The 10,633-nt window shown below is 31.5% G+C and overlaps 1 protein-coding gene across 1 annotated transcript in view; it reads right to left on the reverse strand.

The window, feature by feature from the left end:
* LOC142987691 (uncharacterized) overlaps nt 1–10,344 on the reverse strand; it is a 397,705-nt gene extending 387,361 nt beyond the window's left edge. The window contains exons 1-2 of the mRNA XM_076136636.1: nt 10,212–10,344; nt 6,638–6,671 (exon numbers count right to left, since the gene is read on the reverse strand). The gene's annotated coding sequence lies outside the window, so the exon portion shown is untranslated. The remainder of the gene's footprint in view (nt 1–6,637; nt 6,672–10,211) is intronic.
* Nucleotides 10,345–10,633: the final 289 nt, after the last annotated feature.

The following is a 10,633-nucleotide window of genomic DNA, read 5'->3' on the forward strand; positions in this document are numbered from 1 at the left end:
AATTCACGATAGAGTGGTCACTTTCTGAATAGAATTCTACACACAGTATACCTAAAGGGTTCTGCTTATTACTATTATGCACCCCTTTTCAAAAAAGACGAAGTAATTGAACACACACACATGCCCAAACCAATTATCGCCGGTACAAAACTCAAATGAAAGGCCCTTAAAACAAACCTATTTGAACCACAGTCTACCTGAAACCCGAACAAATTTAAAAGCAGAGTACCAGAATAGATTACAGTGAATACCCGATTCAATTATTGTATTGTCGGGACCGATGTTAACATGCAAATTGGTCCATTTCAAAATTTTGCGGCCAGTCCTTCTATCTAATAGGAAATGACCGTTTTCCGTTATCATTCACATTGAACAAGCTTTTGTTTCATCTTATGTAGATTTGCAGAGGAAATTATTCAGCCTACAGGACCTTTTAAGTGGATCTTTGTTTCGCTCTTTCAAAATATGGTTAATGGATGGGTTGAATTTGAAATCAGTTTGACGTTTTGTTTGCTTGAGGTTAGGTACGCGTTACCATGGTAACGGAAGTTGTTTTATATTTTTGTGTAAGCTCGACAAAAAACAGATTAATAATTAGGTATAACATTTTTAACACATATATTATGTAAGTCCTCTTTTATGACAAAGTAATATCTGACTATTATTTCTAAATTAACTGTACAATGGTTAATATTAAAAAAACCCTTTCTCAATGAAAAATAAACTAAATTTGAATAAAGAATACAATAATTATATTCGGCCAGTGTTCTTTGAATTTGTAATAAGGCAATCCATGCTATGTTTTATGTAAACAAATTAAGGAGGTAAGCAATCCGATTATGAATGCATGTTAGGAATATGTTATTTTATCTGAGGGTGTTATATTAAATTGGTAAGACAACATCATTTACGTTTGTTATACCGCGTGATTATGTGATTTGAATATCAAAGAAGCATTAAACCGTTGTAATATATACTATATGGTATGCCCACAGTACATGTGTAATAATAAAAAAAACACAATATTTGGGACTGTTTTAAAAAAAAATTGAGATAAAAATATTTAACGATAATTAAAACTAAAATGCCTCAATTATTGATCTCGTAATTATTACCTTTATTTAAGGTTTTTATTTGTTTATATTAGAGATATATAATATATGTAATTGACAGTTATATAAACTAGCTGTAGACGTACAGTCATGAACAAAATATGTGTACTGCCTTATTTGCAATAGTATTTTGTTGCATGAAAATATCAATTAAATGATGCAATTAATCAACAATACAAAGTGATTGTAAAATTTATATGAAGTATTTTTTTTTTCTTTTGACATTATTTATTGTAGTAATTTTATTTTATGCAACCATTTTGTAAAAGTTCTTCGTTATATTACGTATATTGAAGATTTCTTTTCACAATGACATGTTGCCAACCCATTACATGTTAGGAACAACAATAACCCTCTCCCTTATTCTAGTTTTACGACTGACGCAAGACAATAAAACTTTAATTATTTATTTCCATTAGTTAATGTTTTTACGTATATAGGAAAGGAGAAGAGTTTTTGTTTCCATTGATAACATATTTATTATTATGGCCTATAAAATGTGTGTTAAATTCTAAGAGAACTTTTAAGAGCACGATTCTCTAAAATTGGAACCGATCAAGTATCGAGAGATTGAATTTTAAAATATGCTGCCAAAATTCTACCTACGACGCCCGCTAGAGGCGCAAAATAATTGTCATACAAAATTTTTCGATAACTAGCGATTCGATACATATGTAGGTAATCAGCACGTTTCAGGATTTAAAGAATCAAGTATTTTTTATTGACAAACACAGTATACGGAGGCCATACTAATGTTGTGAATGCGGAAAATTGTTGCCCTCGTGTAAAGTATGTATTCGAGCTCGATTTTCACAATTTCCAGTCCCGGTTATTAAACCACAAAGAAAAACCCTCTTGAACCGCAACTCACGTGTAAAAATATCAACAAAACTAATTAATAAAAAAAATCCAATCAAAATTTTCGTTCATTTTTAAACAGAGAAAGGGGGAATGCGCGCGAGTCAATTTGAAACTAAAGTGACTCATTACTTTACCCTTCCTATAGGTTCAAAAACAAGCAATTTAACACCTTATTACGTTTATATTTGAGTGTATTTTCGCGTGTGATGTATACTGCCCAATGGAACACTAACCCGCTAATTGAAGCATACTTTCATAACGTTTTAATAGAGTTATTTTTAGATTTTTTTTCATTAAGTGGACGGCTTGATTAACGAAACTCTCTGAACTGTGTTTAGATTAAAATTTCACAGGTTTTGGTGCAAATTTTGGGAACAATGCAGGTTTTTGTCTACATTTTTAATGTTATGCAGCCTTTTGTGTATGTGATAAAAATATAACAACTATATTTTGTTAATTAAACGAGTTAATAAAAGCGTATTTTCCTCATTACGTATTGTTTTGTCAAAGGATTTTCCTTTGGTATACTGATGTATGAAATATCAATGATGCTTAAAAAGTTTAGCTTTAAATCTAAAAATTCAAAACTTTGACACTTTCTTTCTTTGACGATCAAAAATGTTAATCTTAATTGATATAATTAAACTAATATTATTTTATTTTAATATTTAAAGGTATCAACTGAAAGATATCCTGCTGTATTTACATACATAATCATATACATTTCCTTCACATAATTCAACCCCATACCTCCTTCAAAGATTTCCCAAACAACCTACTTACCCATTCATACACTTTCCTATCAGACTATTAAGTAATCGATACACAAAACAGATACACCCATACATCCATACACCCATACACCCATACACCCATACACCCATACATCCATACACCCATACACCCATACATCCATACATCCATACACCCATACACCCATACATCCATACACCCATACACCCATACATCCATACACCCATACACCCATACACCCATACACCCATACACCCATACATCCATACATCCATACACCCATACACCCATACACCCATACATCCATACATCCATACACCCATACACCCATACACCCATACATCCATACATCCATACATCCATACACCCATACATCCATACATCCATACACCCATACACCCATACACCCATACATCCATACATCCATACACCCATACACCCATACACCCATACACCCATACATCCATACACCCATACACCCATACACCCATACACCCATACACCCATACACCCATACATCCATACATCCATACAACCCCAGACAGGGGATAAAGTAATTACAAACATCGGATTAAGTTTAACTAACAGGAACCAAGTTATAGTTAGGGCAGTGTAATAAAATTAACCCTTGCAATACTGGCCGGGTGTATTTCTATAGACAGATTGCCTGCTTTTTGTGGTGGCGATGGCAACTGATATTTGGTTAAAATGCGGCTGTTTAAGATTGGAGATTAAGTATCGAGAAGTAAATTCATACTTTTTAAATTTAAATGTGAGTTAACAATGAATCTATATTGATAGATAGTTCTGTAGGGTACAGATAGGCTGCTATTCATGAAAATGAAAACTGAAAAAAATGTTGGGTTGAATATATTTATTAGGAAGTCAAGTATCGGGGAGGAAACCTGCACATAAAGCAATCAACCCGTGACCTAACAATAGTAAACATAAGTCTACGTGATTTTGTTTTTATATGGAACTTTGTATTTTGAAAAAAAAAACAAAGACTTATAAACATACGGAGGACGAGTATTTAACGAATTTTTTTCCTCAAAATCTATTAATTTATTCATTCAATCGTAACTACACAGTCCAGTAACAAACTGTATCCATACTGTAAAAGTTAACCCTTTAAACGCAATACGACCCTGTCATTTTATACGCCCTGTTTACGACTGTAAACAGAAACGCTATGCAGTGTTAAGTTTTATTTGAAGAAAACTCATTTTATGTTATTGCTTTGCAAAGATTTGTAGATTTAAGTTTGTTGTAAAATGCACATCATTTTCTGTGAACAACGCGAAGCATATTTCTGAACAACTACTAAAATTCTGAAAATTGCTTTCATTCTGAGGACAATTTTAAGCAGGCAAACACAGAAAATCGGTGATTATTACCATTATTTTACTATATTTTATGTATAGTTTAATAATCAATTATTTTAATCAAATAATCAATCATGATTTTTCCTAATAATTACTAATGTCATGATTTTTTTTTTCGTTAAGTTAAGCATCAGATCTCAACATTTACATAAGCATCACTACTACCACATCAAACATAATTAGTAATAACAAATAATCGCATTATAATACAGAAATGAACATCAAAAATACATAAAATACCTGTAAATTTTTTATAGCAATGATTAAAGTCGCCGGCTTAGCGTTTTACTACGGGATATTTATACCCTTGCAGCGGAGGAAGGGTTAATGGAAAATGCGCGCCATTTTTTTATTTGGCATGCGTGTTTGATGGTTATCTTTTAAAAGAGCTGTTATTTTTTTCGCACTGTGACTTTTAGGGTTATGGATACAAGGATATGTTATGGGTTAATTCAGTTTGTTTGTCATTTAAGGGTTTTTAGGGCTATATTTAATTGTTTTAAGATTTTGCTTCCCTAGTCTATAATAAACACTACTCAAAGTAGTCTAGAATATCGACCTTGTCTTACAGTTTTGTGTTATAGAAGCAAATATTACCTATTAATTATAGAACTGTTTTATATTAACATACATGCATAATATCACGTTTGTTTTATCTGGGAGTATCTTTACAGGTATATGAAATACAACCACATATCGCCAAATAAAATGTTAGTCTCATGTAATAGGGGGCAAACTAAAGCCCTTTAAATAGTCACAGCACTCAAAATATTACGAAAACAATAACCCAATAAAAAACCTTGTAAAAAAGCACTGGCACGTCAATCTGTCAAAATTAAAAAAAAACAGCAAAACATAACCAAATAAAACATTGCAGCCCACATTCAGTTTAAAAAACAATTTCGAAAATGGAACCACTAGGGTAGCTGATACAAAAAGTGGCAGTGTATTGACGAACGACGTCACCTTTCCCGTCATACCCTCCGCCGATATTTTATTCGGCTCGTACATCAAACCTGACGGGTGACAAGCGCTGTGCCAATGCCGCGGTACAGGACGACAACTGGTGCGTACACCCTGCGTGTGGTTTGTTTGAATTTAAATTTTTGATTATTATTTTTTTAATGTACAGTAGTACTTATAAAAGTTACCATTGCTTTTTTTTCAAGTGCCCTATTTTGCGATGTTCGTGGCGCAGCGGTTAAGGTAGTCACCACACTTCTACCGCTGAATAGGTTCGATTCCGAAATGACGATTCCAAATATTTGGGTGGTCGAGATATATTTGTGTATGATTTAAGAGTTGACTTTATAAAACTGGGTTCAATGTCCCAATAAATTCTGTGCACGGAAAGAAAAACTGTCAACACACTCAACTTCCCGTTAAATCGAAAAACATTTTCTAACAAGTTAAAAAAGGTCCTTAAATTATTTATATAATTAATACAATAGTGTCCCTCCTCAGAATAATTATCTTCAGCCAAGTCCCAGACAATACAATTACATAATAAAATTATTCGTAAACACATAAGCATAGTTGTAATGTTATGTTATTACAGAGGTCTTCAAAAGCTACGCGTTACATTCCTTACTAAGTAATATCAACATGTTATTAAATTAATTTTACGACGAAGGTATGATAGAACAAAGATGGCTGAAATGGTACTTAATATTAAATTAATTTCGGTTAAAATTAGAATTAATACTAATAATCTGAAATTAAAAGCGCATATTAATAAGTCATTTTCACGTTAAAATGGCTTAATTGATTTTGATATAATTTGGCACACTGAAAAATAATGTTACCTGTAAAGTTATGAGTATATTCTTCAATTTAGTATCCTTTCTCAGGATATAGATTCTCAGATAGACATTACTAAGCGGACTTTTAATTTGTCAAATATCAACAATCAATGAGGTCTATGGCGCTGTCTTTAAGATTAGTAAAAGTGGTCACCACTTTCGCCCGTGTGTGCCTTTTCCCTAGATTAAAAAAAAATAGTACTTGAGTCCACACCTTATATATTTTCAACTACATACCTAAAACAATTTACTATCAAAAACGTTTTCACCATTTTAACCTCACACCAAAAAATAATATACCTTTTCTTTTTTCGGCCAAAACAAACGAAAAACATCGTCACTGGACCGCAGCCTCCAATGAGCTTTCATTTAGGTCAATAGGAAAATATGACTCTTTGTAATGATGGAACATGATACAGGCAAAAGATTTCGTTTTCAGATAACAACGGGGCGGCCATGTTTTTTTTTCATGTCAAAAATTGGATTATTGTATTTTGGTGATATTGTTTTGTCTTTAAGGAAGTATTTGGATTTGTTCTTTTAATGATGATAAATAATTGGTGTAGATATTTAATTGCTTGATAAGGCTCAAAAATATAAGAAATACTTTTTTAGCTGTTTGTGTCTTTGCACGTTCTGCATTTTGTATTGAAATTGTATATGTTGCTTGCCGTAATACAAAGCTAATAATGAATATTATTTAATTAATTTAATATGTACTTACCGAATTCCCAGCAGATTCCTATTGACGTTAATACCTGTAATAAAACATTTTTTAATATTAGACGCGGAACCTAATAGCACAGTCACAAACAAACAGGAAACTTTTAGGGTTAACCAACTTAACCAATTTTAATAAAATTTATTGTTGCCTAAAGATTCTGAAAATCAAACAAGCTCTCTTAGACTTAAAGCTTCTCGAAAAACCTTACAGCTCGAACACAGCACACATCAGCTCTATTACTAAAATTTTGGTTTTGAGACACAAAAAGGAAGGTCTTTATAAAGAAAAAAAAAATCCGAAGAGAATAATAAAAACTGAAATCATACATCACGCAAAACCGCGCGGCTTAACTAGTCAACTATAACGTCTACTCTCTTACAAACATTCCAAAGAAAACTCATAACTTCTAACAATCAAGTGAACATAATTTCCGTACAGATCTTGGCCATACATTTCTGTGAACCGCCAGTGTCAATGGTACACTCGGGAGCAATCATCGGACTGACTGTAATTGTGTTACGGAGACAGACGTGACCGTTATCTGATAAACCTTTGTAGGCTCAGTGGTTGTTGTATAGTGATTTAAGAATTTTGAGACAGTTTGTGAAATTGGTTTTGGGAAGTAAAATTTAACTGAAAGGTATAAACATCTTTTACATAACTGAAAAATGTGGCAAAGCATACTTTTAATATGATTCAGAAGGGTTTCCACGCGAACGAAGTCGAGGGCATCCTCTAGTATAATATAAAAATATTACGCTTTTTCTAAGACAACCGCTTTGTCTAAGTGAAATTACTAACAATATTGTAAAATTCTAAAAGCATTTTGGAAATAATAATATCTACGTGATGTAAACCGCGCAAAAAATAAAGCGGCAATATTTTCTAGATTATCAGGAAAAAATGGGTCAGAAAAGCAGTCATTTATCACTTCAACTGTATTCACACACAACCACTGTATCCCTCAATCTCCAAAATGATTTCAATAATAAAACAATTACACAATTCACAAACGATCAAACATAACGCTCCAGTAAAGCTTGTCAACGATTTAATAAAATTTTAATTAAATACCGCCATTTTATTGGCACAACGCCATCTATCGACAGACTTGAGCAAACTCAATAAAGGTGACTAATTAACAATAATGAAATTTTGATTAGTGTACAGTCGACATCAAAAGGTTTTGATTTTGATTGCTGTACTAATTTTGGCGCGATATTAAAATTTTGATTGTAATTTTTGCAAAGTACTTGAATGGCGACTGTTATTGAGTGATATCATTTTAGATTCCTTGATTAATATTTCATTGAAGACTTGTTTTAGAGGAAATTAATTTATTAATAAAATCAACCCCCTTTCCTGTTACCTGGACACGTGTAAACAATTTTCGTGGAATAAGAGGGATTAGCTTGCTTCAATGGTCAAGTACGGATTAAATAATATCATAAATAATCCTATAGTATACGGAATAGAGAGACTTATTGTTAAAAATTCATGGGATTCTCTGAAGCAATTTTAACAGTCCTGACAACATCATTAGGATCTCATAAGTAACAGAATTTTAAGGTTTTAGAGAATTATCACAGATTCTTTATAACAGCATTGCTTAGTACGGTTTGTCAAGTATAAGTACGCGATAAAATAAGCTTCATATAACAAAAACTAGTAGTTTATTATTCCTAGTTTAGAAAATAAATAACAAAGCCCGCCAAACAAATATTTTTAGTACAATTTATTGTTATGATTCAGGTATAATCACAAAGTTTGTAACCGTTCAATGATTGATGTATGTTTGAATAATTCAACAGCGCTGTTTTCGCTACTTCGAATAATTCGGAATAATTTCGTATAATTCAGAATAATGGTTGTGTTAGAAACTAGACCGGTTAAGGTGTATAAATTACTGGTATTAAAACATTTGAATTAATATTTTCGATTGTTTAGTTGTGAGAAATCTTTTTGCATTAATTTTAATTATTCGAGACTCAAAGTTTTAGTTTTGATTGATATTTTTGAACAAAATTATAGTTGAGTAATATTTAAGCGTATCTAATTTACATAAAAATGGTATTCTGATATTATTTTTAAGATGAAAAATAAGATTGCTTTGTTATTAGAAAAATGAAATGATAACATCAATTTTAAAATTGTGTAATACACATGCATGAAAATTACAAACTTAAACTTAACCCTTTTTTTCTTGATATATATTCCTAATATAAATAGAACAAAAAAAAATTTTCTAGCTTTTTTACACAGCGAAAAGTGTAATAGTATTTTTTTAAGATAAAAATATTTGTTGTTAAGGCTAGATATTTCAGTATTTTATGTAAAAACAAACAAAAGTTAACCGATCTATTCCGATAACTATATCACTATTAACATTCTCATTCAAATTCCAGGAAAATCAATTTCCGAAACAATTTTTATGTCAAAATAATTTCAAGGTTCTCTATTGTATGTGACATTTGGTAAAAATGATTCGTTACGAAGGCACTTATTTCATAAATTATATTTTCAAATATACCCTTATACCAACTATGTATAGACTTTAAGTAATAATCGCACTTTTCGTAGTATCAAACTAATATAGGCGCGAATTCAACATGGGATATAAAATTTCAGTTCATAAAAAAACTTTACAGTAACATTTCAAGCTTAGATCATTTCACTTTTCATATCATCTAACTAACGTTATGAGAGAATTTTTCGCCACATTATTATTATAATTGTTATATAAGATTTTTTGTCTATATTTTAGTAAAAAAATACTAAATCCATATAAACAAAACTTTTCAATAACGCTTTCAACATTTACTACAAAATAACACAAAATCTTATATCTATCTCTATAAAAAGGCAATTATTTACAAAACAAAAACGTAACGACGCTCCGTAATATTTTCTAAGACAATTTTCAAACACAAACATCAAGTGTAGAGACTAGAGCGTTCTTAGTAATTTGGAGCACGTAATACGAGCATCCATCACATCTTGTGACGTCACGAGCTGCACATGAGTGTCTTCGGACATTGACCCTCGGATGAACAATGTCCAGTTGCTCTATATTATTGTGATGAATCCATCTATGGGTCATTTCAGAGGTTATTTCTTTAGCAAATATTTATTTATGTATTTATATAAATATTATAATTTCTTCTGATTTGTTATGATTTCTTGTTTGTATGTTACAAAATTTTCAACAGTATTAAAAATTATCAAGACCTTATTCAAAATCATATTTATAAAGAAGTAAATTGAAGTCAAAAATAATTGGTTCCTTTTTCCTAATCTTAGCTGAACGCAACTTAGCGAAAAACTTAGCTGATTTAACTTCAACGCAATTTTTAAAGGAAAATGTGTGAAAAGTTGGTAATAATATAAATGTGTTGAGAACATTTTTTCAAAGATAAACTCGGTCATGAGATGTTACGAGAATCTATTTATCAAAACTAAATTCAGCCAAGAGATGTCCCTAAAATCTATTTCCTTCAAAACCCTACACTTCCGCCAAAAAACCTATAACTCCAAAACATCCTAAAATCTACTAAAAAAGCATACAAATACATACATACAATCTGCAACAACAATTCCTTTAACAAAACACAGAACACTCAAAACAGTTACTAAACTCGTAAGTTATCGTGAAACGTAAACGGACACGTTCACGTTACGTCACGAACCGCCCAACGTGCGCACCGTAGGGCGGGCGCCTTAGCACTGAGGCTGTTGCACTTGCAAATTGCAAACGAATATGGAACCTTTTTGGCGAAAATATGAAAAACGGATAATGGTTGTAAGGTAGTGTTTTTGAAGCTTTTTAGGCCTATGAAAATTGATTGGAAGTTGATGAGAGTTAAAGAAAAGTTTCTTATAAAAGATGGAAACTAAAGCAATCGTGTATCTTTTACTCGTTTGTTATAATTGTTTTGGTTCGATATCGGCCGCTATCGCTGCGTAATGTAGTCGGTGGTAAGTGAGCTTTTGTTTCAT

The sequence above is a fragment of the Anticarsia gemmatalis genome, chromosome 3, assembly GCF_050436995.1.
Source record: "Anticarsia gemmatalis isolate Benzon Research Colony breed Stoneville strain chromosome 3, ilAntGemm2 primary, whole genome shotgun sequence".
Classification (NCBI taxonomy): Eukaryota; Metazoa; Arthropoda; class Insecta; order Lepidoptera; family Erebidae; genus Anticarsia; species Anticarsia gemmatalis.